Source organism: Halichoeres trimaculatus, unplaced genomic scaffold (genome assembly GCF_033239565.1).
Source record: "Halichoeres trimaculatus isolate MK-OKI-2021-1 unplaced genomic scaffold, fHalTri1.1 fHalTri1_scaffold_12, whole genome shotgun sequence".
NCBI classification, from domain to species: domain Eukaryota; kingdom Metazoa; phylum Chordata; class Actinopteri; order Labriformes; family Labridae; genus Halichoeres; species Halichoeres trimaculatus.
The window spans coordinates 11,978,357-12,004,406 of record NW_027437190.1 but is presented as its reverse complement, the minus strand read 5'-3'; positions in this window follow the sequence as shown (position 1 = coordinate 12,004,406).

The following is a 26,050-nucleotide window of genomic DNA, read 5'->3' as shown; positions in this document are numbered from 1 at the left end:
TTGTTTCAGCTGTTTGGCATTTTCAGCCTGTTTCTGCAATTTAAATGAGAGCAGGACCAGGTTTTTGTCCACTGCTTTTCTTCTATACTAACAAGCCAACCTGCATATTGACAGCTGTGGTTGTGACACGCAGAGTGTCCGTGAAGATACACAATGTGACAGTTCCCCCAAAGTGAAGCCAAAACAACTGGAGATCCCTTGACTAACTGGCTAGCTGTGGGGAAGGTTGAAAAATGTGACATGGGTCTAACTGTTCAATCAAAACTCCTACCACATACATGTTCCTCTAACACTGTTTTGGTGATTTTAGTTTGTCCAGCCTCAAGCACAGGAGTGATGCATCTCGCCAGAATGGCACTCCCATATGCAGCAACAAGGACTTTTGAGCCAGCTCACACAAAAAGCTGACTCAAAGTTCAGTTCACACCAATTTAAATGAACTAGTTCACGTTCATAGTTCTTTTTTGAAAATTTTGAACTAAGTTCATGGTCCAAAAAAAGGAACTAGTTCATCTTTTCACTTCAAGTTCCCTTTTTCAGTTAAGCCACACCCACATTAATCCATATTCCTCGAGCTAATTGCCCAAAGACAGAAAAACTATTACCGTGTTGTGTGAACTGTCTGATGAGCCGCGCTGCATAAAGAGCACCGTAGCGGTAGATCTGACTTCTGTTGCTATAAACCACAGTGCTAGGCATCCCTCCGCATCTCTTGGCAACTCCCCTTATCTCTTGGCACCTTTTGGTGCTCCTTGGATTGTGAGTGGCCGTTGACTGTCTAAGAAGGGAACTTTTCTCATGTTCCTGTTCATGAGCTAAAAACAAAGCGTTTCAGTTCAGTTTACTGTTCATGAAAATATACTCGTTCACACACAACAGTTTATATCTATGCATGAAATTAGTGAGGAAGTTTGTTATGATACTCCTGATCCTGGATATTGGTAGAATTTGGTGACTTTTTGGTTTGGTGGTAGATTAAAATTGGGTCAAAAAGAAGGAACTGTCTCTTCCTGGAACGCAGGAGTGTGAAGTTGTTCATAAAGGCCTCAACCGAGGGCCAAGTAAAGGCTTGTACTGTCCTAAAGAGGAGGGAGATGAAGATGTTTAAATACTGAGGAAAATGAGATCGGTTTTGAATAGTCTTTTCTGGCTGGTATTCAAAATGTTGCAGTCATATCATATAGGACATAATAACTGTGAGAGGAACCAGAAAAGAACATTCAAAACACTGTGAGCTTTGGCACATGTTCAAGAACAACACTTTCTTTTTCTTGCATTGCACAAGTGATCTTGCAAATGATTAAAATAACCTTTAAGTGACCCTGTGTTGTTTTTTTGGAACTTTCTACTTTGCCAATGAGGAACAGGAGTGCAGGTGAGGACGTCTTTCTTGAGAGAAAGTAAAACTATCTGATGTTTGCTTGGTTGCATCACTTACAGTTTGGAATCGAATGAGGTTGATGACAGATTGTTGGTTCCAGAAAGCTTTGTGAATTGTCAGATACAGTCTTTTTAATCCTGACGTCAGACAGAAGTTGACAGCGGGGGACTTCAGCAGCCACTCTCCATCAGAGAGCACCTGGTTCAGAGCACACTGAGCCTCCTAAAGACACAGAGTGATGACCTCAGACATTTGGAAGACGCTCAGAGTAAAACTGCTGCTCTCTTGTGTTTTAAAGGCACTAGTTAAGTTGGTGGGGGTATCTCACTGAGATCCCTCCAGGACACCTTCGAGTGGAGATATTCCAGGCACATCCAACTAGAAGGAGACCCTGAAGGAGACCTTGAACATGCTGGAAGAATTAAATATCTCATCTAGCCTGGGAATGCCTCGGGATCCCCTAGGAAGAGCCACAAGAGTGGTTAAGGAGAGGAACTTTTAATATTATTTAAGATAAAGAAAGGGGGGGGGGGGGGGGGGGGGGGGGGGGGGGGGGGGGCTGGGGAAGAACAGGATGAAAAAGATGAAGAAAAACAAGGCTATCAAACATAATGGCACCTTAAGCCAAAGATGGCTGAATGTATACACTTATATGGGTCCAACAACAAAGGGAAAACAACACAGCACACTTTGTGGTTTAATTATTATAGCAGTATTGGCAAATGCTTACTTTCAGTTTTTTTCTCTATTACATTAAACACTGGTAAACTATATTGATATTAGAATAGAATAGAATAGAAAATACTTTATTTATCCCCGAGGGGAAATTCAGGAGTCACTGCAGCATTTAATAAACAAAAGTAAGAAAGAGTATAGAAAGTGCAAAAAAAAGGTCCATAAGAAATTAGATGACGACATCCCGTCCACCACTCGTCCACCACTCTCCAGCCCAGCCAGTCTCCACCTCCACAGGGTCCAGGACTGAGCCTCCCCAGAAGTTTGTTCAGTCTCTGTCTCCTGGATCCTGTCTGCTCACAGCAGGCGAAGCTCCTCCAATGTGGGGCCGGCGTCCGATGTCAGCTCCGTCAGCCACGTCCGTGAACAGCACGATGCCACTGGGTAAGCACAGCTAGCTCGTCCATCCCCCAGAGCTGGCTCCCACGTTCCCAACAACGATGGATGGAAGGACAGGTCCATGTTGTCACCTCCCAGCTCACATCCGAGAACCAGCACGTCGTCCTCACCTCCTCCTCCTCAGCTCGAGGGAAATCATCAAGCCCTACACTAGTTAGCACTGACATGCTACAGGCTGCTAACAGCTAATTTTGCATGTAAACAATGCAGCCATGGTTACATGTAGGATCTCCAGACAAACACAGGAGAAAAGTAGTAAAAAATATCGCCGAAGCCACAAAAAGTTTGGTGTCCGTGACCGACAATGAACCATACAAAGTGATGATCTACTCCAAATACAGAGATTACGCAAAAGAGACAAAAAAAATTACAAGAAACGGACAAAGACGAGAGAGCTGCTGCAACAGGCAGCTACTTGGGTATATTGTCCTTTTTCATAGCTGTAAATGCAGAGATTGTGTCAAATTTGATCATTTCACCGTCATGGTTCATCACCCAACTCACCAGCAACTTAAAAGACAAAGAAAAATGAGGCAAATGTTAATTTAAAATAAACTTTTTTGGCTCATTAGCTCCAGTCAGACGACAGCTAATGTAAGCATTCATCCCCTTAGTGTGCATTCCAGTCAGATCAGAATTTATGCCTTTATTGTAACAACTTGTAACACTGTCAAATAGTTACCTTCATTTTAGCTAGTTTTTGCCTATCAATGACACTTGCCTGGAGAAAAATAGACAAATCTTATGTTGACATATTCCATCGAGAACGACAAAGGCTTTTTATGTTTCTGGTATAGCCACATGTTGTCAAATATGACATTCAGCCAAGACTTCTTTTTCTGTATTTTCTGTAATGCTCACTGCATTTTTTAAAGTCTGAATTCCCCACATCCCTGAGGCTGTTCATCTACTCACAGTAGGTGTCAGTGGCTTCACTCTGGATTACTCTGGCATGGGTGAATTTTGTGCAGCTTCAGATGCACTAAAACAGGTCTCAGTGTCCTTTTAAAAATCAAAACATGATCTTCATCACCTTTTGTCCCCGAGAGGAACAGAAGGTAGCTTTTTTTTTGATAAATTGGAGGTCTCATCATTAATTTCATGCATGTCCGGCATAGTGACAGTTAAAGTTTTGGAACTGGAAAGGATTGGTAGCTGCACTTGTATGCTAATATTTGTTTGCAGGACTGACTAGAAAAGCACTCAGAGAGCACAGATCTCCAACAAGCATATTCTGATTGTCACCAACACTTTAGTCTTACTTTAATGTTTTACTTCCTTTCAGCAGACTGTCTGCTACAATTTGGTGTTAGTTGCAGGTTTGTATGATAATTTGTTTCCTGACAGTGTTTAAAATTACGATGACCCAGTACATATTTCATATTCAGGATCTTAGTATCCAGAATATTGCCAGGATGTGAATCGTACTTCTACATCTGTCAGAAACTATTGTGACCTTGTCTTGTATTATTTTGCAAAGCAATTTATCATGGAGTTATAAACACATACAGTGAAAACGGTCCTATCTCACAATGATAAAGAATCCTTTAAAAAAATCCTGGATCACCTCCAAAATTTAATGGCTTCTTCCTTATCCCATTTTGAATATTTCCTGAAAATTTCATCAAGGTCCGTTTACTTTTTGAGTTATGTTGTTCACAGACAAACAAACTCTCTCAAAAACATAACCTCCTTGGCGGAGGTAAATATATCGTCCTCTGAACGCAGACTGCGTTACCCTTGTTCTTGACGTTCATGAACAGTTTTCTCAAAGGCCTGAAGAATGTGATCTCACAGACTACAGTTGTACTACAAACAGAAACATTAACATTTCCAGCACTATAAACTCAGACTCCTTGAGGACAGACTCTCCATTCTCAATAATAATCTTCATACAGAGGAAAGTTTAGATATGTCAGTATGCTTTTATAAGCTGTTGTCTGATTTTATCTGAGGAGTTTTCAAATATGTTGGTTTCAGTTCATTGTTGCTAATCTGGCAAAAGAGAAAAAATGATAAGACTTACAGTTTTCTTTGTTTATATGACTTTAAACCTGGAGCAATATAACATTAAAACAGACTTTAAGCTGCCTCTCTGAGTGATGTCAGTGGATACTGGCTGCTGAGTAAATTTTCTCTATCAATCCCTTATTTAAGCATCCACTTTGTGTCCTACCCCCCTTTTGAGACATCTGTGCTCACATGAAAACAGGTTTACACTCGAGCTGTTTGTCTGTAATCAATGTAATACTTCCTGCATGTATGTTGGCCTTTATGTGGCGTCTTCACCCTTTCATTTCTTTGTGTATTGTATCTTAGAAAGCTTTTCATTGCCTGTTTGTTACTTCACATGCATACTGCTGCAGAAAAGAGACAGGAATGTAAACAATGCTGTGGATATGTGGAGTAAATAGTTTGGACTGAGTTTTTATTGCAGGGCTTTTGAGTAAGGCCATAACCCTGCAAAAATACATTTTCACAGCATCTACTCTTCTCACTTAGCCCTCAAGTGTTAAAAACTAATGTTGGTAAAAATCCTTTATCCTGTTTTTGTGTGTCATATTTTTTTCTTTGTTTAGGTGATAAACTTTGTTTTATGGATTGAAATTCAAATTTCTTTTTTGTTTCAGTTTCGTTGTTCCTCAGTATTCAAGACAACACAGCACTTGTGGCGTTACTCCAAAGACCTAGACCTGGGACCACCATTGCAATGACCTCTTATTTTCTAAATCTGCTCCCTAATACTTCCCCTGTAAATCTAACATATGTGGAAGAAACAATGCTATTGAAGATTTAGTCAGTTCCAAAACCCCCTGTGCCAAACCCCTAAAAATCCTCCAGTGGGCTAAATGTATCACAGAGCACCATGGGACACAGAATGAAAATAAAACCAAAGTTCTGCTTCACCCCTTTGCTTCCTCTCCTTTTCCTTTCCCACTCCTCCCTAACTTGCTTTAACTTTTTAGACCTCACCTCAGCTGACCTTTCTGCTTCTGTTTCTTCTCATTCCTCTGCCCTTCCTCTTACTCGCATTGTCGCCTGCCATTCCTCACTGAAAAAAACTGTGACTCTCAGAGCCAAAACATGGCTGTGCTAGTCTTAAATTACTTCTCCACCGCAATAATAAACCTTGTGCTAAATGCGAATTGATGGGATGTAAGTGATAAATATTTCCACATCTCGTTCTCCTCCTCTGTCCTTCTCTCTTTTCCTTTTCGCAAAAACCCAAACATGCGCCTTCCAGCTGGGTGTGTTGCGTGTAAAGGAAACTTAATTGGCTTAAAGTGGCTTAACAACCCTACCAGCTAATGGTGTCCGTTTACAGCCAAGCGAACCGAAACCCAGCTAACGAGTGAATGGGGGCACTGCTGCGACCGCCGCCTGGGCCGGTCAACTTGAATTGGACTCACCTGAGAAGCAGGAATTATTCCAGTTTGATTCACTCAGATTTACTGGTTTAATTGAATGACTGACCCACGGTCATGGACACAGGTTAAACAGCTTCCTCAGATAATGGACTGGAACAGGAGTGCATGGCTATGTGGTCACTGAGGGGGAAAATTGTCTGAACCCTGTGAGCAGTGTTTGATGTCCAGTATGGGATCTGGAGTGCTACCTGATTTCATGCTGTTTCCTCTTTGTGTTTTATAACAGGTTTAGTTTTGGCTGGTCATCTTGTAGGTCACCAAAATGCTGAGAGGGTCAGATACTCTGCACTGTTCACCCCTGTTATATATGAGTGTGGCTCAAAGGCATACACACTGAATGTGAAAGGTATAGCTGAGAATTTTAACTGTTTCCATCTTGTTGATTCAGGATTTAGTTTCTTGTGTCATTCAATTACCCTAGAGCGACCATAACAAAATAATCTTTACTCCTTTTTAGTCAAAATACTCATATTATAATGCCTGAAAAATATTTTGCAGACGGCAGTGAGTATTTTGACCAAAAATAGGTGAGCATGGATACAGCATGTGATCTCAGAACAAGACCTCCTTAATTAGAGACTGTTTTGTCCACTGCTGCACAGGTCAACCACAACTGCAAGATTAACTAAAAGTGGTCAAAAAGTGAAAGATTTGAACAGTTTTATTACAGCTGAGAAAACCTAATCTGCTAACAGAGAATGTGTGATACAGTCCAAAGCTCAAAAACAATCAGGCAAACGGTGCGTGAGTGCGGCTGTTTTCCTTTGTGTCAATATTTTTACAATTTTCCTTCACACTCAATTAACCCCTATGGCAAGCACTTAATACATTTAAATTTTCAGGATTGATGCTGAAAAATTAATAAAAACTGTCCAGTGTGCCATAACGATTCTTACAGTCCTGGTTTTTGGACAACCTACCCCTTCTTAGTTCATAGCCACACTTGAATGATGGACATAAGTATCTTGTCTTCATCAGGGATTGATGTAAGAGAACTGTGGTATCTATTTACATTTTCATACTAACTACTCAGCACCAGAATCAAGAAGCTTTTAAACAAAGAGTTGATATCTTTATTATCATTCACCTGAAACGTCTGACATATGCTGTGTCTGAGCTTCAATGCAGCTACCTGCCAGTAGAGGGAGCTGTTGTTCCAATTAATGCCTAGTGCCATAATGCTTTGGTGCTCTACTGCGTGAATGTTAAAAATAAGGACATATGACAGATGGCATCTTGTGGAGTGACAAGAGTTTTTGGATCTTGAAAATGTAGGAAAAATTGTGTGTAGGTTGGCTGGAAGTTGGTGTAACCTGCTGGGGCATGTGGACGTTAACCAGCAACATGCTAGCTCTGCTAATGTTAGCTGCACTCAGCAAATCAATTTTACATCATTCAGCTGCAGACTTTGGCCTGCTGCTCAATAAATTATTCTCATTTTGACTGTTTTCTCACCCATACACTTGTCAGTCAGTTAGAAACAAATTTTGGTTAAAGGGAGTTAAAAGAAGTCAGAAATTAACGGCTTGATACAGTTTCATTATGTTTTTGAGGACGTCACAGTCATTTTTAGTCATTCATCATCCATCAATCATCATTTTACTCCAGCTAAAGAAGAATCAGTTGAATTGTAACAAGATATTTTGTTAGCATATATTTAAGTTTGGTATTTCCCAAGTTTGACATGGCACAACTCATTAACCCAGGGTCTCAGGGTCACTGTCCAGGTCCTGGCGCTCTGAATCACCGAAGGCTCTTACCAGGGTGTCTGAGCATAAATTCATATATCTAAAATTAAGGCCTTAAAATTTCTTAAATTCATCAAAAGTGCTATATGCTGATCTTAAATACATTAATCAGAGGTCTTGTATTTGTGCAGGCAGAGGAGCCAGTCGTCGAGGTAGACACACTCCATTGGAGATAGGTGTCAAGATGACAAGTGATACGACACATCACCCACACAGAGCACCACGCGACATGAAACAGCTTTAGACTGGACACAATTCTTACATGGTGTATCAGCTTAACAAACTAGCACTAGTTTACTTTTTCACTTTTAATGACTTAGTGGGTCGGAGTTATGAAACACTATGTCCAAATGTTAGAAAAAGCCTTATATTTCATTCAAGGTGGTATTAAAAAGTCTTGAATTTGACTTGTTGAAACCTGCAGATACCTTGATCCTGAACACTAAATGTCGCTCAACATTTTCTTTAATAACACAAACACAAATTTATGTCAGGACCTGATACGATCAATGTATTGGTGCTTGGTTGGACATTCACCACCCACAAGCTGTAACATAATCCTTCATAAATCTGCCTGGGAAATGCAGACTGTAGACCACTGTTGAGGCTTCTTGTAAATGTGACCACAGCCCCCCCCTCCCCACTTCGTATCACTTTAAAGTGGTTTGTATGTGAGGGACTGTGTGTGCCTGCTAGGGGAAGTAGAGTGGCACTCTGGTTTCCTTTCCCCAGCTCAATAAAAGCTAGAAGATCGTTTGTTAACTGTCAGTTGGTTTGCCGGTGTCCCCGTATTAACCCGAAATAAAAACCACTGGACATCTGTCCCAACTTTTAGAAGGTGAACCACATTCATGTACCTTTACCATCTGCAGCCAGGGGCGTTTTCCACCATTTGAAGACTTCTTTGAAGTGCAGTGTGCAGTCTCAACACTGATCTGACCATATTCAGGAGAACTCTGCATTTTCTTGATGTCTGAACACTGACTGGACCGAGCAATACAATGCAGAATGAGTTGGTATTTGAAAAGGAACCGCAATGGTGAGCCCCTGGACGTTTTCTCACCAGTGTGCTTGGATGGAAGGACTTATGGTTTGTTAACTCGTCAACTAGCAGTACGCCCACCTGCCGGCCCCTTTGACTTCAATTTAAATACAAAGCCTTGCAGATTCTGTGAGGTATTTCAGACCTTATTACTACAGTATCAGCATTGTAGTGCAGGCTCTCCCCATTTGATAAACTACTCATTTGACCAACTGTGTCTCTCTGTGGTCTCTCCAGAGCCAGTAATATCCACTGAGTGTGACATGATGTGAACGCATTAAGTTCATGTTTTTCTGTTTTACATAACTATCTTGATTAATGGATATCATCAAAAGGGGAGAGCCTGTACTACAATGTTGACACCGTTGTACTGGGATTTTAAACACCTTGCAGAATCTACAAGGCTCTGTTCAAATGGAAGTCAGAACACCCGTTACCACCGCTGCTGGTAACAGGTTAAATCAAAGTGGTGTTATTTGAAGAGGAAATGGACTTGGTGCTCTTCCATGTTAAAGGCTTCTAGAAAAAGGGTATTTTTTCCGCATTCCTATTGTATATGATCAATTGTGTGAAAGAATACTTAAGGTATTCCCAACAACACATAACGGGCAGGTTTATTTTGAACTCCTCACACAAGACCAGCGTGGTCTTAAAGGTTCCAATAAAAAGGCCCAACTAGATATGCTATGGTACTGCTCGATTCAACATAAACGATACTGACGATACAAAAGGATACTGGATAATGTGACACAAGTGTGTCAGTGTGACACAAGAGGGTGATGTGTAATATGATTAGTGCTGTGAAATGAAATGATGCTGTGGATTAATTTTGATTGACCACAATTAAATATCATTCAGTTTTTTAGTCTATTTTTATCACATTTCATTTTACATGAGCAAACAGACTCAAGGAAGAAGGGAACGTATATGCACTTAACTAGTTTCTTAAATGCCTTTAACAGCTCAGTTAACAAAACTATTTGATTATTGCACCGAATGGTATGGTGCAACATGCTATGGTACTCTTCAGCACAGTACAGTAAAATACTATATGTTTTGATATGATCCAGTACAGTATGATACGATAAAGTATGACACAGTTCAATCAAAAAAGCTGTATTGTTTTAGATACCATACAATATGGTATAATAGAAAATTTTACAATATAAAAAAAGTCTGATATAACATGGCACTTAACATGACATGATGAAAACATTTAATTTCCTCCTGAAGTTAATTTGTCATGGACTCATGCACAGCACTTCTTTAGCTGTCTCCTCACAGCTGTCCTGTCCAGAATGAAGATTCCCTGTAATTTACATGGTAAAAACGACAAATCCTCTTAATTAAGAGTGACTCAACATTTTATTATATTAACATGGAGTGGATCTAAAAAGTTCAATAGTTCCCCAAATCATAATTTTTTTTAAATACTTATTAGCAGTAACTACGGGCGGGGGAATCAAGTGTTTAGAGAGCATGTGTTGCTAGGTTGGTCACTAACTTATTCGTACTGTATGCAGATCTGTAAATGAGAGCATGACACGGTAAAGGTTCACAAAGTTCAAGAAAGCATTATACTGTAAAACTGATAATTATCCCATCTCTTTTTTAAGTGTAAATGTTGACAGAAATTAGTTTTCATCAATCGTCAAGGTGAAGTGCTTTGTTAAAAGCCTAACCAAATACCTATCATAATGCCAATCCCATCCTAATCCTGCAGAATTTATTCTGTACTATATAAGAACATCTCAGCATTCAAACAAGAAAGCTATAATGAAAATGATAAAGATGTTAAATATCAAATCTTCTTAACAGCATGTAAAGATGGTAATTTTTGTAATGCTATGGTGTTGGAGTTAGAGTTAGGCACAAAGCCCTGTGCCTCACAGAACTTGACTCTTACTGACTCTTGGGCGTCTTATTGGTGTGAGCCCCTTTACCTTCACACAAACAGGGATCAAATTTCTCCATCTCATAGCTCACATTCTCCATAGCATTCTTTCCATGTGTGAAGAGTGTTTCCATAAAACTCTATTTGTATTAAATATGGTTTGCAGAGGAGATACAAGAGAAAGAGTCGGGTGTCATGTTCAGCCGGAGTTAAAGGTCAGTGTTGCTGTGCTCATCATTGGGTGGTCTGATGGTGTGAAGAGTCCAGATGACTCAACAAGAGCTGGTCCAGAGGGGACACCAGGCCAATCAGAGAGAGAAAACACCAGCAACTAAGAGAGAACTTCAATTAAAAACTAAACCATACAAGTGTGTGTGTGTGTGTGTGTGTGTGTGTGTGTGTGTGTGTGTGTGTGTGTGTGTGTGTGTGTGTGTGTGTGTGTGTGTGCGCGCGCACGCATGCACAGGATGATGTCATCCTGATATGACAGGTCACAACAGTTTAAACAGCCAATTAAAGTGTCGCTAACAGAGTCACGTTCTGTAACACAAATACACACACTCACGTGGAGAACGTTGATTTTTTAACTAAGTATGATGATTGACCACCTGAATAAACATGTTACTTAATCACACTGAGACTTCAACTTCAACTTCAAACACTTTTCTAAATCTGAGTTTAAACTCAGTGATAAGGTATGGCCATGTACTCACATTAACGATATTAAAGATTCAAAAGATTAAAAAAAAAAAGTGGATATGATTGTTCACTTAAGGAAACCCAGAGTAACCTGCCTTCATTACATTTTATCAACGATGTTATCTCTTAATAATGGGTCATTCATTGTTGTTTTCTCAAGAACTATGTCTCTTTTTCTGTGCTATCTTGAAATAACAAAACTTGCAGTATTGTGAAAACAAATCAACAGACTGGTCAGTGTGAAACACCAGACCATGAGGTCCCATGCTACAACTGACCACACTGTGGAGGTACATTAAGCCTCTTTCTGTTTGTTTTGTACTTTTGTGACTCTAAGGATTTCAGAAATGATTATCTAATATTCAGTCTAGATCTCCAGAAAATAACCAGAGTGAAGTTTTATGCCAGGAGCATGCGGTTAAAAAACTGCATATTTAACTCAGGGCTCCCGAAATGATTTAAAAGAGAGAGACAATGCATGGTGCTTTGTCTTCATGGGAAAACGGATCACCATTGAGCCCTCTTTTGATGTAACATGTTGAAATCCCCATAAGTGCTCATTATCCCTGCAGCAGAGGGAATATGTAACCATTTACAAACCCAAACCCCTGTGCAGCTCAGCGGACTGACTGACTAACTGTGGGAGCTTTGTTCAGGTTTTTAAAACAGACAAGGGGGTCTGCCTTGGTGGTGGCCTATTATGGAAAAAGGCAGCAGGGGGCTAGGTACACACACACACACACACACACACACACACACACGCACGCACGCACGCACGCACGTACGCACGCACGCACGCACGCACGCACGCACGCACGCACGCACGCACGCACGCACGCACACACACACACACACACACACACACACACACACACACACATGTGTACGTCAGAACAGACGCACATTCACATATGGATCCATGAACATGCTGGTCTTTTTCTTTTAAACACAAGCAGAAAGGCTACTGGAGGTAACTGTGTCAGAGATATATGGATTAGGAAGTGTGTGTGTATGTGTGTGTGTGGGGTGGTGGGGCTGAAGAACAGAGGAGGCAGGGAAGGAGGGAAGGAGGGAGGTAGAGAAAGAGAAGGCTGGAGTCGGAGGGGGCTGCTTGCTAATTGGAGCCAAATGGGAGATGAAGCGAAGTGGTTCACAGTGTAGCCTGGACACACACACACACACACACACACACACACACACACACACACACACACACACACACACACACACACACACACACACACTTGAAGTCTTGTGTTCCATCTTTGCTTTGATAAACAAATAGACTAGAGTATATTAGAGTGACATTAGATCATAATAATCTGGTATCATTTAAATTCTAAAAAAATGTGTTTGAATGTTTTTTTTGCCACTAGAGGGCAGTACAACAGATTTACATCAAGAAACAAAATCACTGAAATATTAAGCCATTAGCTGTGTCCCAATTTAGGGGATGCAGCCTTCGAAGGCTGAATTTGAAGACTGATTATGTCACAGCAGTGTGTCAAAAGCTCCTCCCAAAAGCGGTTGATTCAGCAGACCAATCCGGCTTCCCTTTTTATGATGGAGCGAGGGACCGATTTGGTAAACTCCTTCATAACCTGCCCTATCCCAAGATTCATTAGGCATGAATGCCAAATGCAGTTCCTCAAGTGCCCACTTGAGTATGGCACCAAAAACCCAGCAGACCTATCAACACCCATTTGCAAATACTCTTTACCCACAGGAAGAAATGTTTCTACAGCCTGGTTCAAAAAACATTTTTTTTTTTTTCAAAATCTTGTTTCTGCAGGGTAGCAACCTCTGGCTGTGAGAAATGTAGCTGATGTGGAAGTGCAAAAAACTGCAGTTCTGTTATTGCACTAATAAGCTGTCAGGCCAGATTTATTTATTTAATTAATTATGAATATTTTAAATAGAGAGGAGTCCTTACATGAAGGTTTTGGGAAATGAATCCCTGTAGATAAAGCAGTACAGATTTTGAAATATTTTGGGCAGTAACATCTTCGGTGACTTGATTTGATTTAAAAAATATGTCATAACACCAGCCAAGTATCCACAAGTACATCAGAGTAAGGGGCTATACAAACATTGCAGTCAAAGAGGTGGTGAAATCCTTGACATGGTGGTTTCCCAGAACTGAGACTTGACTTTAAACAGGATTTCCTCTGAGCTCAGGCTGTCAGCGCAGCACTTAGTCTCTTATCTTAACTCCCCTTGAATCTTTACATACTCAACATATGAAATTACAACCCGCTGCTAAACACTCTCAGTGGCTTATCCACACACAAAAAAGATCAAAAGTTTAAGAGGGAAAGGGGGAGAGTCAGGCCAGAAAAAACAATAACATTTATGTGAATCTGTGTTGAATTCCACAGACGTGTTTGTAGGCAGCTTGAAAGCATGCATGTCCATCTTTGTGTGTTTTGATGCATTTCTTATGGAGTCAGAACATGGAGAAAACCCTCTCAACATGTTAAGAATGTAAGTAATTGTGTTGATCCCATTAGCTGCTGGCCTGCAGTGTAAGAGCCAATAAGGGCACAAAACGCCATGGGGTTGTTAGATTAAACCAAAGGCCAAATACTAATTAGCCCGCTAGCTTGTAGTTCTAGCAGGCTTTGTGCGATGAGGGGGAACAGGCAGCAGTACACTCATGTGGCCAAACAACAGACACACTTCCTCCTTCACAGACTCAGACACACTGGAAGCACTAAGTGTGCACACACAGCAGGTGAGTACTGTGTGATCTCTGAGAGGCACGCATAATCCACCTGTTAATGCTTGGTTTGATGATCAAGGTGAATGGGGAGTGCAGCCACCAAATCAGACTGCACATCCATTCAAAACACCCCAATGCCGTGGGAGGAAGAGTGTCACAACAGTACATGTGACACTGACCTCGCCTGTGGGGCTGAATGTAGAGACAAGAGCCAGGTCCTCATTAAATGTATTATTCATTTTAAAAAAGCATAAATAATTCTTCATTCTTAATGATCAGTATTTTTCCACTTTTTCTCCTCTAGATTTATGTTTTTCAGAAACTGCCCTTTAATAGTTAAGTGTTTGGGCCTGGCTCCACTCATTATGTCAGTTTATTTGTCAAGCAAAATTCAATCCAGTGTCAACACATTATATTTTGTTTTGAAGGCCATGGGATGTTTTAATGTGGTTTCAGTACCTGACTCTGACTGCAAATTTATGCATCGCTGCTTCAAAATCAAGCAACCCAGTGGCGCAGAGTCAGGGTGCACTGACACATTGACTTGAATCAAAAATGATCAGATCTGGTGCCGTGACTGAGTGGAGGTAGGTTTGGGTGATCTGGCTGTCAGACTCATGAAGATTTGAGATGCCTTTCGTTTGTCCTAATTGTTAAAAATCAGAACTTGAATATATGAATTGTCAAGTATTCCAAAGCTGAGACAATAGCACGATCAATTCAACCTGGCTAAGCATGTGATCACCACATCTGTGGGTAAACAATGTTGTATCGGCTAACATTAGCAGAGCCAGCACCACCAGCCTTTGGCTCACCTGTCTGTTTCTGAAACAGTTTTGAACAAATTGTCCACAGGGGCCATATTGGAAACAGAGCAGGCTTTGAGCCTCTACATTAACAGATAATAGCTGTGTCCCAATTCAGGGGCTGCAGCCTACGGAGGCTGTAGCCTTCGGAGGACCCGGCCTTTAGAGCCTGCGAAGACCGCAAAGGCCGAACTGAATTGAGACGGTCTGGTCTACGAAGCATTTCCTGTTTGTCACCCTCGACGTCACACAGCACCGCCCTCACCTGTCAGGCTTACATTACTTTTAAACACACGTAAACCAAAACCTCACATTTAAACAGGATGATTTTTACTATCTTTTTATTACTTTGCGTTGTTATTATCATTATTATTATCATCATTTTTATCATTATATCATTTGTATTATTATTATCCCTATTGATAGAGTATAGATCTACCATTTACATGAGAGTAAGGCAACAACGTACATTTTCAACATTTGATCAAGTGCTGGGGGGATGATAAATAAATAAGTATGAAATAAAAGCTGCTGAAATGATTTAATGTCTTTTGTGAATTCCCTGTAAAAAATACATAAATAAATAAATAAAAACTCCAAGTAAGTTTTTTTCCCAAGAGAATTTACATTTATGGACATATTTTTATAAAATAATGAGAAGATTCATAAAGAACTGTTTTTCCACAGTATATTACTTGAAAAGAGCCCAAACAACACATTTTCACACGGAAAAACAAAATATTCTTTCACGTTTTAGAAACACAATCACATAGTTGTTGCCAGAAATCCTTCATATCTGTATAAATCAGGACTCCTTTTGGAGTTCGGCCGTGTCCATCATGTTCGGCATTCATACGCAATGAATCTTGGGATATGTGAGGCTATGAAGGATTCACCAAACCCGTCCTTCGCGGCCCCCAAAACGGAGGACAGATTCGTCGGCCGCATTTGGAGGAGTCTCCGTATTGGGACAGCCTCCGACACACCGCTGTGACGTAATCGGTCTTCAAATCCAGCCTCCGTAGGCTGCAGCCCCTGAATTGGGACACAGCTATAGAGTGCCCGCTTGTAAGTCGGCTGAACCTTGCCTCTAATTGGGCAAACTTGCTTTCTTAATATCTTGTAAACTGTAAAGTTAAAAAAAAATCACCCAATAGAGAAATAAACTATATTGGGACAGGAGACATTTTCATACCAGACTGTAAACATGTTTATTTCTGCTGTGAAAATGGCTTTTGTTCGATTGGTGTGTATGTGGTTCCGGTTTGTTTGGAGCAAGCCTCAAGCAGACATTCGACAAACTGCTTGAACTGCAAACAGTATTTACATGTATCATTGGACTTGGACTGCTTGAAATCTTTTTGAAAAAAGAAAAAAAGAAAAAAAAAGATAAAATAAAATAAAAATTGAGGAATAGTTTTTAAACATTTGATTGGTTGTATAATTTACCAAATGACAGAAAAAGTGATACAAAATGCCCTCAGTGATTCATAAACCATCATCCAGCTTGACGTTAAGTATATCGATAGTGGGAAATCACTTATCTTAAATGTTCTTTGGGTTTGAGAAACAGGGTTTATGTTTTCCAGCTGCTCACCCTCCTGAATCATGAAGACAGGCTCTGACTTATAAATCAGATTAAATGATGATCATACAGTCAATGAAGCCAAGTTTGATGTTGGGAGTTCCTGGCAAGACCAACCAATAGTTAAAAACTCTTTGAGAGCTTTTATGCATCATTAATGATTGATTAGAGCTTAAGAAACAAGACAGAACAGATGTACATCTGTCTCTCTCTCTGTTTGTATTTGTGTTAGTGTGTGTGTTATCCTGTGGCGGTGTTGGTTTTGCAACAGTTCTGGCAGATTGCACACCAACTTTCCAGAAGATTTTGATGCACATACATTTGGTACAATAAAGAAGTCAAGTTTTCTACAAGCAGCACATTCTTAAGTCATCAGCAAGAGCAGCAAAAATTCAGAGACATTCAAGGTTGCATGAGGCAGTTTTGGGAATATCTGAACATAATCGATCCTTTCTGTTTAGTAACAGAATCTTTTGAGACAAGAACTGTTAATTAACTTAAACCCCCCCCCAACTGTTCAGTTAATGAGCTACATGCTTAAATCCAAAGCCAGCCACAGACTTTGGCCAGACGTTTTTGTGCATGGAAGCTTGTTGTAGAAATGTGAATAGCATGTATGCAATGTATATTTAGACATTATTCTTATTTCGAAGAAAATTAACTGGCACATTTATCTTACTCCATTTGCAGATTTACATATTACAAGCAAGCATCACTATTTTCTGTTAAAATCTTGAAAAATAAAACGCTTTTTTTGGTGTGTCAGATATACATGGCTCATACTGTCATATGTGACAGTTTTAAAAACATTTTTGACTAAAAGTAAAATATAAACACTCAGCTTTTAGGGGCCATTTACAAAACAGTGGTTTTAGGATGAAACAGGAGTGTTATTCTGTTTTTGTTTACACAGAAACAGTGTTACAGCCGACCTGAAATGCAAACTTTTTGAAAATGGCCTCCAGGGTGGAGATTTTCCTGAAACGCTGCAGCCAATGTTGTCAGTGGAAATGCTGATGTCATGCTCAGCTGTGTGGATGTACATACAACAGTGCATCAGTACCGTTGTTACGATCCTTGGGGACTACCATGTTGTGCTTGTGTTGCTCAATCTGATGAATCTGCTGACTGTCTTTTAATAAAATGTGCATCTGATGCTCCACTTCTGCACTTAGCATCTGCCAATACACTAGATTACCAGCCAAACGCTACTTCGATGGAGATCTACCAAAAGCCACTTCTGGTCAAGACAGTTATAGCGCCAACAACAAGCCTACTTACTACTGTGTTTTCGGTCCCTTAGCATTTCTGTGTAAATGTAGATTTTTTTTACCCTGAGTTTTTGCATTTTGGTGTGAAACATTGTGCAAATGGGGCCTTTGATTTTATACACTGCCAAAAAATGCTAACATCCAAAATGTTCTCCCTGCCCATCAGTGTGGATCATCCTCCACCCCTGGGTTCAGCTGTTTCTATTGGAACTATTTTCGACTAACAAAGTCATCCCTAACAACTGTATGTGGCCAAACCTTTTCATGGAAAGTGAGAAAACATGCTTTACTATTTGATTTGGAAGAGCTGACCTCGGAACTTTACTGCACCTTCCAGTCCAGCACCTAACTCTGCAGTTTGTGCTCCACTTGGCCTAAACCTCCATCTGAGTTCACTGAGGCCATTTTGCCTCCTCCAGGAGATCATCAGCCACACTGCCAGTTCTTTGGATACTTTTTCACTCTGAGCACTGACAAAGTTTGAAACAAAATACCATATTCTACATTATCACATTAGTTCTGCTTTTTTTTTTTTGCAGATGGTGCTGGTTTATAAAAGTGATTGGACTTTGAAAGTAATAAAAACCCTCAGCAACTGAAGTAGCACAAACAGCCCCACCTTCACCCTGAAATCAAGTTGGATTGAAGTTCAGTATTTGAACCGTTGTTCCTGTCACCAGCTCCTTTACATGTTACACAATCGTTGTTTTTGTTGGGGAAACCGTCACTGCACACAATTATGTGTTGAGTATTTGATAATTGAGTCCCAGAGCTGCTATTGTTTGTGTTATCAGGCCAAATCTTCCCATGCAATGACTGAACACGATCAAGATAATTGATCACTTAGAAATAATCATCCAAATTATGATGAGGCTGATTCTATTGGCTTGTAACTCTGTCGTCTCCCTGTCTACGTCTTTTAGGTAGTTTTCTTTGATGTTTAAGGATGCATGACTGGCCCTCTTCCATAGTGTCTCTAAGAAAACATGCGGGACACTTAAGCCAATTACATGCTCCCTGAGTCTGAAACAAGATGCAGCCCAGAGAGGAAGTGTAATAAATCAAGTCAAATTCTCAAATTCTCGGTCTGTGGCTAAACCAAATACTTTAATTAGAGAAAAGAGGGGTAGATCACAGCAGCAATAGCAGAAATGTGAACATCAACTCCCCACTTTCTGTACTTTAACTCTGAATTTAAGAGATCTTTCTAGCCTCCTCTAAGTGGATCCTTTTACCACCCTGTCATGGTCAGTTTGGGAGAGGTCAGTAACCAGCAGCAAAGAGCAGCATCTGCTCCCAGTTTGTATCCATGAGTCAAGGATACAATAAATAAATAAAATTAAAAAAAGGTACCTGTGGCAAACTGAGGATCTATCTGTTTACTCTACCAAAGCATCACAGTGGGTATCCCAGTCACTCTGTTTAACCACAGGTGGTCACTCAACAAGATGACCTAGCTGGACTAAAGACAGTGATTACTCTGTACCAGCAGCCAACAGCACCAGTTTAGAGTAAGCTGAGACATCTGTATCGCTTATGTTTCTTCAGCCATCAAAATATCAGCAGAGGGTGACAGAAGCACAGCCTGAAAGACTAAATACAGATAGTAAAATACAATAAGTCTCAGAGCTGTATGCAGACATAAATGTTCTTACACAAACAGAAGCTTGGAGGAAACCGGAAATGTCTGTGTCATTATAGGGCAGGTCGATCTTTGACATGAAGAGAGCTGGTCAATCTCAGATGCCTGAATATCATGCCCAAATAAGAATACAGTACAAAAAAGTGCGCATCAGCATTGAGGAACTGATTGTCACTGAATCTTGGCCAACAATGGGGTTAAAGACATACAGGTTTACTCAAACACCAAAGTCCTCAAATGACCTTAACAGTCCATGCTTGACAATGTTGTAGTACACTTGTTTCTGTGATAACTCTAAAGGATCATGTAACGCTGAAGATAAACACACTAAAAACCGTTGGGCCAGCAATACCAGCTGAGCAATAGTTAATTTGACCCAGCAAGATGGGTTGGTCCATTTTAACCCAACAGATGAGTTGAATATTCTTCCCAGATTCTGTATTAATTTGGGTTGTTTTGACCACATATATTTGAACCGATACACACATCCACACAGATAGTGTAGGGCACTGATGTGACTTACAGCTCTCATATCCTCTGCGTAACCTCCTCACTCATAGTTACAAACTGCCACCACAATAAAAATTACTTTGCTAAAATTGATGCATTAAAATGTAAAGAAGAATATCTATGGCACTTTTCTGAAGTTTGGTTACAGAGTAATATGTAATATTTAATTGAAAAGGTGCTAACACGTGTGACTCTTTGGTGAATGGAGCCTGACGCAGTGTCTGATTGGTGGAGCAAGTCTGTTGACGTGATGACATGATTATGCTCAAATCATAAACAATCCAGGGGCTGGGTCAACAAATGTATGCTGGGGTTGATGGATTTTAAACTGAGTGCTTGAGCTGCACAAAAGTAACCTAACAGCCATTTGAATAACCCAGCATGGGTCACGCATTAATACCCGGCAGTTGAGTTTATAAAATAACCCAGCTGTATGAAAGAATGTTCTCCTCATTATTAAAAGTGTTTAATGCCAGTAAAAGCTTAACATGTCCATCACCAAGAACTTTTAATCCTACAATTACTCTGGGTGCTTTTTGACCAGAAAGTCGAGGTACTTTAGTTCCTTAGTACAGCATTTCCCAAAGATACATAATTGCAGTAGCCCATCTTTTGTGTGTATTTCCACCAAGGGCCGCAGACCCAGGTAGATTATTCAAATCAGGCCAGTAACAGTTGAAAAAAAAGGGTAACTGCAATGCACTACCAGACTAGTGGAGGACGGTAAGACAATGAGGGCCATTCAGCCCCGGAGAAGTCATTTTTGGGGCATTTTCTCCTTTAGCAGAAAGTACGGCTGAAAAGGGACAGAAAAGATCAGGAGCAGAGTAGAGAATGACATGCAGCAAAGAGAAGAGGCAGGAGTTGTGCCAGCAACTGATGTGATGTAGACTGTATGTTGGATGCACATTAACGAATGAGCTAAACTGAATGCATGTGATTAAGACAAAAGGTCTGCTGACATGTCCGAGAGTCTGAACCCTGGAAGTAATGAAAAACAAACATTGTTGCCTTTGATGATTTTTAGAGCCTTCATAAGGCTCTATAGTCCTTGAAGTTTAAGACAGTTGTTCCCCTGCTATTGGGGACTTTAAGTCAGATAAGACAAATTCTTTGTCCAGACCTTTGTCTCTGGGCACCACCAAAGCCTCTCAGATATGTTTTTGTGGTAATAAACCTTGCAAAGGTGACACTAAAATAACTGTTGAACACACAGATGTTTGGTGCAGTGTAAAGCAGTACTTTGGTGAAAGCAGCAGGAAGTACAGATTCTTTTGTGTTCTAGGGAAATGTTTAAATCAGTCAGATAACGGTACAAAAGACGCTGAATAACAAATTGTGTTGTTTTTAATGGTAATAAAATATTAAGATTTATGCAGCTTGGCGTTGAAGCAGATTAACTCAGGGAGCATCATGAATGGAGAAGTGTGCTTAGGATTGCTGACCAATCCATCTACATTTTCCCATGACGGCAATGAGGTATGGTGAAGAAATATGATAATAAGCTCAGGCACCAAAAGCAGACTGGTGGTGAGACAGTGATGCACAATTAAAGACAGAAACCTTTGTATTGGAGACTCTGGGAATGTCACTCTTGCCCACATTTTGCTCTAAGAATATTAACAGAGTCTTTAGGATTGGCAGTTTCAGTGTATTTGGGCAAAAAAAAGAAAAGACTGTACAACAATGCACTTTATAGATTTTACAGTTTCATTAACCCCACTGTTGATAAGCCATGAATGGGTGCATGCAATGACGCAGTGGGAACTTGGGGAGTCCAATATATGCTGCTAAATTCTTAGACAGATAAAAGAATTTGCTGGAAGAGAAAAAAAGAGCATGAGGTTTGTGGAGAGGGCGCACACCGCCTGTGTTTACACGATCAAGTCTGACCCACGGATTAGTAACTTCCTGCTAAGTTCAAGGGTGTGGGTGGGTGGTCAGACAGAGGGTAGTGTGTGTGTGTGTGTGTGTGTGTGTGTGTGTGTTTGTGTGTGTGTGTGTGTGTGTGTTTGTGTGTGTGTGTGTGTGTGTGTGTGTGTGTGTGTGTGTGTGTGTGTGTGTGTGTGTGTACATCCACAAATCAGTGTTAATGGGGTTACTAACTGGTTTGACTTCCTGAATACAATTTAGAGTGATGCTGTGAGTTTAATCAGAGCTGTAGAGATACTTCCTCCTGAATGGACCACATACTGCTGTAGACAGTTTCTGTGTAAAGCATAATGACCAGTCTAAAAGGAAAAATGATACTCACTACGGTGTAGGCTATTTGTTTTTTTAATTATTAGTTTATTGGTTAAGCAGTGTTTTCTGACAAAACAATTTTCAAATGTCAAACAAGCAAATCAAAGTTACACTTTTGTTTGGTAATATTTAGGGATGGGTACAAAGTTAGTTACTTAAATAAGTACTGACCAAGTTCCGTATGTGGTACCCAGTATTGATTCATGTAAAGTCAAATGGCACGTTGTTCCGGTCCTTAAAACTGTGAGGGAGTAGAAGAATAAGCAGTTTTCCATGCTGGACATGAACACAAAATTAGAATTATATACTGAGAAATAAATATGTTAATTGAAAAACTTTGAGATTTTATGATTGAAAAATTGATATTTATTATGACATTTAACATAACGTGACATAAACCCACAGAAAAGTACAGAATAATTGGTACTGTTGAGTATCAATACCAATTGCCAGCCACTGGGCATGGGTAATGTATCATTCCAAATGTGATATGTGAAATGTGATACACACACACACATATGTATGTATGTATGTGTATATATATATATATATATATATATATATATATATATATATATATATATATATATATATATATATATATATATATATATATATATATACATATACATATATATATATAAATGGTGCACCAACTGCTGTCATTAATTCATTAATCCCCCATATGTTATGTGACATCCACTCCTCAGCAGAAACAGTGACAGACATAAACCACATACACAATCAGCAAAAAGGCTTTTTTTCCCAACAAAAACAAACATATTTACAGTCTGGTCCAAAAATAGTTGCTATTTAATTAAATGGGTTTTTGGTTGTCATGCTTTGATGATCTTTGTCGTTCATCTAGAGACATTAATATTAATTCTAATCTTTAGATGGCTAAAGACTCCTCAGAAGAGAGCTGAAAGTGCACTGTGTAGAATTTAATGCTGTTTAGCAGAGCAGTTTGTTGAAATGGGATGAAATCTTTGACAGTTTTTGTTAAATTATTTTGTAACCAACTGAGCAAAGTTCTGTATTGTCAAGTAGATAAGGGCTTTATACCTCGGAAGGAGGGAGTCTGCTTCTGCAGAGGTCACCATCTTACACTGCCATGTTTCTACAGAAGTACTGAACAGACCAACTATGATGTTTAAATTCTGTTTTTGTGTTTAGTTCGTGACTGACAAAAACAGGTATAGAAAATAGAAGACAGTGATTTCTGGGCAGAACGATGTTTAACTATGTGTAAGCTTACCTCCCGAGGCCTTCTGCTGTCTTCTGTCAGGAGGTAAATAAACAAACAGAGCCCTGTGAGATCTGGAACATGTGTTAACACTCTGAGAATCAGAGGATTGTGACTAAATTAATGTGAGGCTGTTTTTCCAATAAGTTCCTACATGGACTCAACGTTAAATAAATGTGAGTTAGCATTATTTTAACACAGGGGTAAACGGGTGCATTCGTTACACATAACTACTGACCTGGCAGAGTGCATGAAAACTTGATCCTTTTCTTACATGCACTGTGTGTAAATGTCTTTGTGCATGCATACATGTATGTGTGTGTGTGTGTGTGTCTGTGTGTGAGGCAGAAGTAGTAATTTGGACCATTAAACATGTGGACAGAAGCCCAGCCTGTATACTGCCATGAGTGTGTGTGTGTGTGTGTGTGTGTGTGTGTGTAAGTAAGAGAAAGAGCAAGAGTCAAAGAGATAGAAAGAGATGGTGAAGTGAGCAATGTCAGACACGGTTTTGGCACTCTGAGGTCACATTTGGCTTCTAAGTTAAGTTTGAGGCTATGGGTCAACTTCTTTTTCATAATTACTTTAACGATACTAAGCTGTTTAAGTGTCATGAGTAGTCCTCTTATTCATCTTAAACCTTACTGATTTAACTTTTTTGACAGATAACGCTCCTGAAATGTATAGTTGCAAACCATAGACTGTAAAAAACATGGACGTAGCCTACGCTGCGTCACCCGTCTGTTCCTGAAACCGTGAAATGAAGCCAATCTGCAGACGCAGCCACATTCACTGTGACGCTGCCAGTGAGTTTTTCTTCCAGCAGCTACAGGGCGCTTGTCGGTCATGTGACCTGAGCTTTGCCTCTGATAGGAAAGCCGAACCATCCTCATAACCTTTTAAACCGCAGTGATAGAAAAAAAATTCACTCACCGTACAGTGCATGTCGATAGTGAAATCAGCATTTTAGAACCAAGGTGTTTTTTGAACTAGGCTGTAAATATGCTTTTTAATGCCATAAAAGTTATTTGTATGGCTGTGTTCATGACTTCCGGTCTTTCTACTGCCAGCCTCAAGCGGATTCTCCACGAACAGCGACTTTTAGCACTTCCCCATAGGCTTCATTTTTACCTACTGGATGTTGCCCCTTGTTGCAAACTAATTGTTGACCCCTTTTTATTGAAGCTTTTAATAATTAATTAATTATTTAATTAATTAAAACCACAAATCTATTTTGTGAGAAAATAATACCTAACTAACATCAAGATACATCATTATTGTAGACAGTTATCATAGAAGGCTATTGTTGAATATTTTCTTGTTCAACAATGCAAACATAAGATTAGATACTAGTGCAAATATTGCATTGATCCATCAGCACAAGTAAAATTCAAGTCTATCTTGAGGTTTGGTCAAAATCTGTGGTAGAAAATGTTAAAGAGCCTTCTGGGAGTTAGCTTAGAAGTACAATTTTCACATAAACTGTAGCTTAGCTTAGTTTAGCTAAAAGACTGAAAGTGCAGGAGCTAGCCTAGCTCTGTCAGAGGGTAAAAACTACCTGTAAACAACCTCAAAATGTTACTGCTTGATCTGTGTATTTAGTTCTTAAAAATGTGATGTAAAATGAAAACTGTTTCCTTCGAGAAACATGCCAAGCTAGCTCTGCTCTCCGTGTAGCTAAGCTACCTTTCTACCTGTCCTTCCTGAACACTGGAGGTAAAGATAAGAGCAGTATTGATTCGGACTTAGTCTTGGTTTAATACTGAACAATAAAAAGGAAGAAAAAACTCAAAGGTCAAACTACTCATGTGAAACAGAGGCAATTATTCCTGTAGCATATCATCTATCATTCCCTCCTCCCAGCTTGCTTGTTTAATTTAAATCTAATTGATTTTAATGTCCTCTTGTTCACATTCACACAGTTGTATGAGCTGTTATGGCATTGAAACAGCACTGGCACTCTGTTGAGGGTTACTCCTAAACTTTTCCAGCCAAGCTTTTACTCACTGCATGGACTAGAGACAAAAACCGTCTCTGTTGGTCAGTTTGCTTCAGCAGGTCTGTCAACTGGTCGTGTAATTAAATTTACATCAACAGTTCAGGCTCTGGAGTCTGCTGCTAGTTCAGGTTACATGTAAAGATAACAGGGCGTTGTGTATCACAGAAATGTAACACACTTCTGTTTATCTTGTCATGTAAACAGCCAGTGTTTATGTCATAAGATGTCAGAAATGAACATGAGCAAATGGTTTTCTGAAATTATTTGCTTACTGATGAAAACACAACAAGAAGTCACCTCTGTGAATGCATTTCCTGACTCATAACTTTTAAATACTTCTAGTTCAAAGATGAAAGAAACTGAAGGGTTTGGAAAAAAAAATGAAAGGAAAAATAGCAGGAATTATGTCATAATGCAACGATAGAATATTAAAACCTACGCTTAGAGAAGAGATAACCAAATTCTGGGTTAAAGCTTAATATTGGCCCTGTGTCCCTGTTTCACTGTTAAAAATCACTGCAGATGAAAAAGTGTTCAAATACTGAGTCACTTTCTCCTTCTTATTTCTTCTCACCATGCATCCAAATCAGTCTGCAGCACCCTGCTATGATTCACTAATGATGATAAATTTGTTCAATAACACAATCAGACCCTCACAACCAACACTACAGGGACTCACACTGGGCCCATACAGATTAAAGA